We start from the raw sequence: 10,781 nt of genomic DNA on the forward strand, positions 1-10,781 counted from the left end.
ATGTCAGCCACCGACGATCAAGTAGCTAATCTCACTTCCCTGTAGCGCTAACGGCTTGATAGCCGATAAAAATGATCGTGTGTTGGTCGCGATGTGCATGACATCATGTCGGTCGCGACCATTACACGATCAGTTTTATCAGACGTCAATCCGTAAGAGCTGCAGGCATGTGAGATTATCTACTTGATAAACTTAATGTTAACTACCTGATAACGAGATTACAATATTAAAAACTAGCAGACGCCCGCGATTTCGCCCGCGTGGAATTTAGTTTTTCACAAATCCCTCGGGAACCATGGATTTTTCCGGGATAAAAAGTAGCCTATATGTTAATCCATACTATAACATATCTCAGTACCAAATTTCAGCTAATTCGGTTAAGTAGTCAAGACGTGAAAGAGTAACAAACATTCATATCATTAAAATCATCAGTTTTCGCAAATCTCGGGAAACCGTGGATTTTTTCGATATAAAAAGTAGCCTATGTGTTAATCCAGAGTAAAATCCATTTCCATTCCAAATTTTAGCCAAATCGCTTCAGTAATAGCGGCGTTAAAGAGTAACACCAAACATCCATACAAACTTTCGCGTTTATGATATTAGTAGGACACTATAATGACCACTCACCATCTAATAAGTTCATGTGCTCGCGCATTAGAGACCTGCTCAAATAAGCTTTTTTAATGAATCTACTAAAGATCAACGTCGGTTGGATTTATTAGAATATCGTTATCCCCCATTTCGTTCCCCTCTATTAGTCGGAGGATTTCATTAGGTGGCGTATCCCATCGTTTAAGGTTCGCTTCTTTTTCTCCGCGGAATGAGCATGAAAGGTGGATTTGATGCTAATTGAAAAGAGGGGGAGCATCGATTAGTTATTTAATCAATTTTATATAAAGTATTCGTAATGAGCAACTTTATATTTTATGCACGAATATCTGGCTACAATGATGGGGTGGGTTTTAATTATTTTTTCATTTGGTGAGTAGGTACTTATTAAGTATTCAACTCTTGTGTTTTAATTGAGAAAGGAGACAATGAGAAACTTAAATTAACTTATCTAAATAGTTAGTTATACAAATCTTGCCCGCGTAGAATGGTGGCTAGAATATTGGCTGCATTTCGGCGTTGGACAAATAGACAGCTTTTGTGCAAAAATCAAAGGTCAGTAGTAATAGGTACCTATTTATATATATCGTTGAACGGTATTTGTATCCGTAGTCCTCCAACAAGGTTCTTTTTTTTTTTTATTCTTTACAAGTTAGCCCTTGACTACAATCTCACCTGATGATGACCTAAGATGGAATCGGGCTAACTTGTTAGGAGGAGGATGAAAATCCACACCCCTTTCGGTTTCTACACGGCATCGTACCGGAACGCAAAATCGCTTGGCGGTACGTCTTTGCCGGTAGGGTGGTAACCAGCCACGGCCGAAGCCTCCCACCAGCCACTATAATAAAATAGTTACTTGTACAAATCTTGCCCGCGTGGAATAGTAGCAAGGATACTGACTGCATTTCCGCGTTGGACAAATGGACAGCTTTTGTGCAAAAATCAAGGTTCAGTAGAAAAATTTGTAATAGGTACCTATTTATATATATTAACGGTATTTGTATCCGCAGTCCTCCAAAAAGGTTCGACCGATTTTATTGAAATTTTCATTCGGTTAGTAAGAAAATAGGTCGTTGTAATCCTCATTCTCCCATTTTTAATGCCAATTTCATTGTTGATTGATATATAAAAATGATAAGCTGAAGAGAGTGTTGTTTGTTTGTTTGCTCAAACGAGCTAATCTTAGGAACTACTGATCCGATTTGAAAATTTATTTCAGTGTTAGATAGCCTATTTATCGAAGAAGGCTAAATATTATTCCCGTATTCCTACGGGAACGGAAACCACGCGGGTGAAAGCGCGGCGTCAGTTATAGAAAGGTACGTATGAATGTATGTACGTATTTTATACTAATCTATAAAATGCAAAAAAAATGTATATTTGGTTGTCTGTCACTCAATCACACAAAAATCGAAACATAACAGTAGGTAATATTTACGAAACTACTTACCTGCAGGCGGTTATAAAACAAAAAAAAAAGGTACCTAATGCCAAAAATATTGTCAAAACTGCTCGCAGTTGCTGGATATATAATTTTATCGACTAAAGTTTTTTTAGGAAAAACGTTTCAAACTCCTTTACTTAGAGGAAGCAAAACATAGAGGAATGCAAAACTGCCCTTTCTTCTAGATTGCGGATTGGCACCGATTGGATTGCTGAAGCAAATCGGCTCTGCGGTTTGCGCTGAGTGTTTTGATTTTACAAAATGCATCCCACACTGTGACAGTACGGAGTGCGGGGCAATTCCATATAGTGAACGTAGAGGCGGCGCTAGAACAATGAACTCGATAGAACTTTGAAATTCAGACGCCTTGCGGCAATCGCCAGTTTTCCGCGATTTATATTCACGTCTTTCAGAAATCTGTAGAAATTTAGAGTTATTACGATTTTATTTCTTTAAAAATTGTCTTCAAAACCGGAGGCGATTTTTTGATGATGAGAAAAATGAAGATATGGCTTTCAATAACATTTTTAATAATCTATGGTCGAGCACTGAGACAGAGGAATTATTTTTCAGTTATCATAATCCTAATCACTCGAGAGATAGAACCCATTCACCATTGAATATAAGATTTCTAAACACTAATAAAACCAACCATCTACCTATGGTAGGTACGTACGACGTACTTTATAGCAACATAGATACAAGTACAATGACTAAGATATTATAATGTACAATAGTCATTATTTTTGAATTATTTTCGATCACGACGAAACAGCTCATCCTTACGTCAATAACTTGTCTCTTCATAAGAGAAATAGTGGCAACTTGAAAATATTTGGTAAACACGCGGACTAAGTCACGTGCGTACTTAGTCTTTAATTGACAAACGCAAAAGTTTATACGTATGGATGTTTGTTACTCTTTCACACAAAAACTACTGAATAGATTTGGCTGAAACTAGGAATGGAGATAGATGATGCCCTGAATTAACATATAGACTATTTTATGTCCCGGATAAACCCATAGTTCTTGCTGAATTTCTGAAAAACGGAACTTCACAAAGATGAAGTCTTGTGTATTCTCTAGTACCTGCAAAATGTTTTATTTATGAAGATAGCAATTATTTAATTATTTGTTTGTTTAATTGAAATCTAATTACATGTGTAGGGAATAGTAGTCTGAGACGGATATGACGTCAGGAGGCGCGACTTGTGCCCGTAAAGAGTTGGGGAGTTAGAGAGGGGTACCGATCGATTGGCGGAAACAACTTGCGATATAAAGCGCTCGTCGTGCGGTCGGCTTCAGTATGCTCGTGGGGTTTAAGCCGCCCACATTTCTTTTCGTGTAATTCTTTATGGGAGAGTGACTTGAGTGGAAAAGGGGAGTGTTTGGTAACAGTGAAAGGATCCTACACACAACGTTCATAAGTGCGTGCTTCCACTCAAGGTGCTTTCTCTTCCATTTTGGTCTTTGGTCTTACTTTGTTCGAGATTGGTTTTCTTATTTTAGTAATCCACTTCTGAGTCTGCTATAACATGAGTAAATAATTATCTTATTTTATTTCTCATGTAATCTTTTTGAGAAAATAAAATCTTAAGCCAGATGGAATGTCAGGTAAACTTTTGAATTTAATAAATTATGGCCGAATTTCGTCCACTGCATTTTCATCTAGTTATTGTAAACGAGCCAGTACCCTTACGTCAATAACTTGTCTCTTCATAAGAGGTATAAAAGCGGCTTATACGATGTTATAAAATAAAATAAAATGAACATAACTGTTGAAAATATAGATTTTACTTCCGGAAAAGATTGGAGTAAATCCGCTTAGCAGTTGTCGGTTATTTCCTTTGATTTTCTAAAATTCCTTGTTGTATCTCTTTGTCTGAGAATGTAGCAATTATAGATAGTTGTGTGTGTTAGTGCAAGATAATTGAAAAGTACGATGGGAAGTAGAACAAAGAAGAAAAGTTATGAAAATGTACAGGAAATTAATAGTACTTTCATAAGTAAGAAGCTTTTTCCCAGTGGAATTGAAGCGAACAAGTGTACTTCTTCACAGTGAAAGTTAGTTTTTTGTATGGAAAAGCATAAATAAATACATATACTCTTACAGAATAAATGTCCGGAGTTAGGAAGATGGTGGGTGAAACACCTCCGTCTTTCAAGAAAGAGCTCGTTTTTATTGTTTCAATAATCTGATGGCTTTAGTTCAACAGTCATTAGCACTGAAGCAGCATGGTCTCATACTTAGCTCAATAGCTTCATCTATGAATGTTGAACTTTTATTTTTAGCCGACTTCAAAAAAAGGAGGAGGTTCTCAATTCGACGCATATGTTATTTTTAATGTTTGTTACTATATATATTATATCGCTGCTTAAAAACAAAAGGGAGACAAATCAAAATTTTCCAAAATCACTTTTATTTCATAAATGGGGTTTAATTGCCTATATTCGAGTTATATTTTTAAATAACTCGAAGACACTCGTCAAAATTGGCTTAGAAATGACTAAGTTACGTATACCTTTTAGCATTTTCATAATTTGGCAACTAAGTTCTGAGCAAAACGGCCACCTTTTTAGTTACGCCCCAAAAGTCGGTGCAAACGCTCGTCACTTTTTAACTAAAGGGCCACATCGCAAAATTGTGATTGAATTTTATGAGCTAAAGGGCTTTATTTCGATATGCGGCCGTTTCGCATATACCTAAAAGACGATTCCTTTACACTGTAATCTATACTAATATTATAACGAGGAAAACTTTGTTTGTATGTTTTTTGTTTGTAATGAATAGGCTCAAAAACTACTGGACCGAATTTAAAAATTCTTCCACCATTCGAAAGCTACATTATTCACAAGTAACATAGGCTAAATTTTAATGTGGGAAAACATAGGGTTCCGTAAGATTTTTGGGTTTTTTGGACACAAGGTGTAAAAAATCCACCAGAAAAGTTACTTATTTTGCGTACGCTGCCTAAACTATAGGGTAGGGGTAGGGTAGGGTTTAGCGTAGTGGTAGGTAGGGGTAGGTAGGGGTAGGGTAGGGTAGGTGTAGGTAGGGGTAAGTAGGTTGAAAGTTTACATCGTATTTCACGCGGACGAAGTCGCGGGCGTCCGCTAGTTTTTAAAATAAAAGAGCAACATTTTAAAATGTTTCTTTTAGCAAATAAAAAAATGCTGAATTATGTTATTTTTATTGTAAGCTTTAGAGTTGCTTTTGAGAAACGTCTGTTTTGCGTCAAACATTTTTGGATCCCTTTGGGTATTTTGTTCTTTGATAGGCTTTGATAAAAACGAGAATTTATTTGATAATGGCTCTAAGATGGTTAGTTGAAATTTAATGTTTGATTTTGTTACTTTTACAAAAAACCAGATAATCTGTTATATTTACATAGTTATACCTAACCTCATTTTTCCAATACCTTCGAATTAACGAGCTTTGTAACTGTTTTAAATTCAACGGAACGGACAAGCTACTGCTAATTTACTTTGATTATTTCATGGCTTATTCATTGGGAAAGTAAAGACTGCAAAGAATTGGGAAAGTAAAGACTGCAAAGACCTGGTTATTTTTTCCTTAAAACAACAATTTCATCCATTTCACGAACTCAAAAGTAGGAACTAAATTTGCCTGCACTGGAGAAAGGAGAAAAATTCACGATGATTCGTTTGATACAAATTTCATACCTGACATATTGGCTATGTTTGTTGTACCCTAAAAGACGAATTTAATTCTACTGACCTTTAACGTTTTAAACGTGATTTTGGACCGTCAAATGATTAAACGTTCCGGTACGATGTCGTGTAGAAACCGAAAGGGGTGTAGATTTTCATCCTCTCCCAAACAAGTTAGCCAGCTTCGATTTAAAATTGCATCATCACTTAGCATCAGGTGAGATTATAGTCAAGGGCTAACTAAAACAATTAAAAAAAAAATACAAAACGACGTACGACGTTTTTGATCAGACGCACTTGTTTGACTTTCTATACACAATACGCGAAGAGTCAAATACGTACAATGCGGATGATATACTGAGGCTTAAAGAGTTTTCGAAAGTCTCGAAAATAATCACGAAAATTACTTATTGAAAAATTAAAAAAATATTGGTTCAAAATGAACGATCAATGTAATCGACTGCGTTGCATTGTTACAACTGAATGACACCAATTTGCATATTTAGTGGACGTACAAAAATTTCCAACCAAATTATGTAGTTTGAACATTTTAAACGGTATTTTCGTAAAACTAGAAAGTGGGACAAAGGAAGATTACCGCCGGGGTAATTTATTCAGAATCACGTACGTATTCTGAAACTCAAATGGCGTTAATCGTCCCAGTCCCCAGGGACACACGTTCTTCCCGCATCGCTTGCGGCTGAGAGCTTAGGCCAGCCACACACGTTCAAGTATACCGTCAAGTCTACAGCGCGTTTAGGGGTGTAGACAGTGGAAAGAACATCAAAACCGAAAAAATAACAGGACTTCGCAATCTGAAAAATAAAACCCTGGTTGAGTTTGTTGTGGGCTCTTCTCGGACCAGCGTTTGGAATCCTCGTAACTTTAATTTAAAGTTTTTGACCAATTAATTATTATCACTTTTATACAGTAAGTAATATTATTACCTGACGTTTCGAAAGTGTTGGTAAAATAAGCCTAATTGAAATAAATGAATTTTAAATGTGAATTTGAATTTTAAACTCAAAGGCTCACCACGGGACCAAGAAGGCAGAGCCCAGAGAGTTTCAGTGTACGTACATACTACATTTACATAGCCCCATCCAAGACTCGAGTCCAGAACCTCTTGATTTTACACATAACTCCTGCCGCACACGATCAAGTATACTGTCAAAATATCGAAACCACACCAACAAGCATAATTCAAGATGTTTCACACTCAACGCCCACATCCAAAATTCATTTATTTAAGAAGGCTTAGTTTACAAGCACTTCCCTAAGCGCGCTGCTGACTTGACGATTTACTTGAATGTGTGCGGCTGGCGTTGTGTGTTTGTCTCATGTTACGTAATCATACTTTTTGGGGAAATATTGTAATAAGGACACTTCGTAACATCTTTCTTGGTGGTAGGTACAATGGTGGCTTGTGGCTTCGAATCAAGATATTCTTAGTTCGAATCTTGGATACGGATATGTAGTATTAAGTACGTAGTCTGAAACTAAAATTACGATAATCGTCTCAGTCTCCAAGGACACACGTTCTTCCCGCACCGCTTGGAGGCAGACTTGACAGTGTGTGCTGGCGTTATGTGTCTATCTGATATTACGTAATCATAAATTGTAGAAAATTCCTAATAAGGACTCTTCGTAAAAGCCTGCGTGTTGGTCCAGTGCTTAGCCTTTGTGACTTTGAACTTCTGGGTTCGAATTAAGACTTATTGAGATTTTTTTTACATTATATGCATAGACTAGCGCTTGGCTGCACTCATGCTTGACAGTAAGCGATGATGCAGCCTATGGTGGAACGCGCTTGCCTAGAAGATACCTCTACACTCTTGACTTGAATATACCCATGTCGTAGGTGGTAGGGAAAACGGAAGCTGAAAAGGCATAACTTCGCAGTGCGGATCAGGAACGAAGAACCAAAACGATCTTTAGCCGTCCAGGGGACATCAACTACGTATGGATCACATCTGCGATACCTAGCAGAAGAGGCGAAGCTAGATCGAAAGGTCTTTAGCGCACTCTCCGAAATAAATCCTGTAGAACACCGACAGACAGGCAACTTTTCTTTCTTGCAATGCTTACAGAATAATATTATTCTATCCCGGAGTCTGGAAATTGGTGATCTTACACCCCTGTTCCTAGGAGGTCCCGGTCACTATCATTAGCATCTGATAGACGGTGAATAATGAATTTAACATTATCACCCTAAGCAACCCAACTCGTATTGAAGCAGCGTCGTGGGTCTAAGTTCCATATCCCGTCTCGTTTATGGGAGGAGGTCAGCAGCCTAATTCACTGTCTTTGACGGTTGACATTTACGAAATTGAGATTCTATGTAACAGTTGTCATCCGATGCCTACTTGTGGATATCATACAGTAGGTAGATGAGATTTCTCAACTGTAGTGGACGTTAAAATAGGCTCATAATGATGTTTCAGTCATAATATAATATTAAACTAGCAGACACCAGCAACTTTGTCAGCGTGGAATTTCAGTTTCTCACAGTTCTCATCAGTTTTTCACAAATCCCGCTGGAACCATGGATTTTTCTAGGATGAAAGTAGCCTATGTGTTAATCCAGAGTAAAATCCATTTCCATTCCAAATTTCAGCCAAATCGCTTCAGTAGCCGCAAAGCAAAGGAGGAACAAACATACACACTTACACACAAACTTCCGCCTTTATAATATTAGTGTGATGATCCGAAGATCCGAAGAAGAATTGCTCCTATATATTAGTTACGATATCTAAATACGAGTGTGTTCACCACTATTCCGGGCGGCACCTTGGTGAGCACAGCCGTCCTTACACAATTTGAAACAAATGGAAATATCTCGGGACGGAATGCAGATTTATTCAATTAATCCGCCGGCAGCCTGTATTGGGTGTCACAAAGCTGTGGATTCCGTTAAGCCGTTCAGTCGCATGAGTAGTTTCACGCTCCGAGGGTAGCTTGCATATTATTACAAACTTTAAATAGTTCCGCTTAGCTTTCGATAGCTTCGGCGGTGTAGTGGTTAACTTGTTGGGTTACCAAAAAAATTGATAGCACTCGAATCTTTAGCATTATCACTCTACGGCTCGAATCTATTGTAAGCCTGCGAAGTGTAACTTGGACTCGAGCAAACAGGGTTCTGTATTTTGAATATAATGGAAGTACCGTCCATTGATGTAAGATAACTAGATTCAGGGAAAGCTTAGCTTTGTTATAAGAAACTGTTATACAAACATTGACATAGAAAATTTATTAAACTGACCGCAATGGTCATCATCTTCATCATGAACCCATATTCGACTCACTGCTGAGCTCGAGTCTTCTCTCAGAAAGAGAGGGGTTAGGCCAATAGTCCACCACGCTGGCCCAATGTTGCGATACACATGCTGATAAGTAGCAACTGCTCAATAGTAGCATGTTTTCATGCTTGAGTTACAGTAGCTATAGCGTTTGTAAAAAGAATCGCCTTGCCACGTGGCTAAGGCCGCCGGTAGGCTAATAAATAATTAAATAAAATGCACTATGACGTGTTAATTGGATGACGCTAGAAATAACTCAAACCTCAGCGTTCTACTCATTTAAAGTTGCAAATCTGAAAGCCCTCAGGCAGCTAAACATCGCTGATGTGCCGCCAATCGCAGCTTTGCATCACCAAGTATAGACTGGGGAGGGATTAATTGAATAAATTTACATATCAACCCGTTGCATTTTCATTTACGTCAAATTGGGTGAAATCATGTGCGAACTTGCGTGTAGGTACTGTAAAGAGTTTTCATTTCGCTAATAGTAAACTAATTGACTCCTGTCGGTTTATGCGAAGTAAACACTACATTTTATGTTGTGACTAGCTGACGCCGCGCGGTATTACCAGCGTGGTTCCCGTTCCCGTAGAAATACGGGGATAATATATAGCCTTCCTCGATAAATGGGCTATCTAACACTGAAAGATTTTTTCAAATCAGGCCAGTAGTTCCTGAGATTAGCGCGGTCAAACAAACAAACTCTTTAGCTTTATAATATTAGTATAGATATTAAACCGACTTTAAAAAATGAAAGAGAAAGATTTTGATTTATGCAACCTTACTGCTTTAATTTTTATTTTTGATAGATAGAGTAGATATATTTTCAAGGTGGCCCCATATTTTTCAGATTGACTGTATCATAGACTAACTCATCTAAATAAACTTAAGCTACTAGTTCTAGAAAAGTTATTAATTTGGATTTAGATGAAATATAATACTTTTTTATTTATAGCGCCTTTTCGTCCTTTGTCTCTCACAAAACATATAATTTATTAAACACTATACAAATATAGATACTTATTATACCCTCGAACCCTGGACCTTCCTGTATATCACATCACTTTAACAGACGGGACCATATTCGCAGTTTGCAATAAACCAGTTCTCGTTACTTATGTCCCAAAGGCACCGATTTTAATTAATTGCTTCGAGCAAACAGGAAATAGATTTACTCAACAGTCTAGCAAATTAATACAGGATAAAATTAAAAATGCAACTGCAAAGTTAGATGCCATGTCTTACTAATATTTTCATTATATTAGACCTTCATTGATTTGTTTAAAAAATAATTCAATTTATTAAATAGTCAAATATACCTTAAACTAACTAGTAATAAAACGGACTTTCAATTTCTTATGGTTATTATTAACAAGGAATTTCTCTACCAAAGAAATTTTCTCTAAAAATTCCATACACCCACTTTAGTCTACAGTCTGTACCTACTAGGTTGATTTTCGAGACGCTAATAAAAATGTAGTTCCAAAAATACTTCGCTTTTTTTTTTGTTAACCTGTGTTTCCATGGAAGCTTGTAATAGTATACTATAGTGACTAATAAATTCATGTAGATACCTCAAAATGTTGAGAGTAATTTATAGAGTTCAAATGTTAGGCTTTTATAAATGTAATGTTAGTATTATTCTTTACAAGTCAGCCCTTGACTACAATCACACGTGATAGTAAGTGATGATGCAATCTAAATTACAAGCGGGCTAACTTGTTAGCGGGAAGATGAAATCCACACCCCTTTTG

Source organism: Bicyclus anynana, chromosome 1, assembly GCF_947172395.1.
Source record: "Bicyclus anynana chromosome 1, ilBicAnyn1.1, whole genome shotgun sequence".
Taxonomy (NCBI): domain Eukaryota; kingdom Metazoa; phylum Arthropoda; class Insecta; order Lepidoptera; family Nymphalidae; genus Bicyclus; species Bicyclus anynana.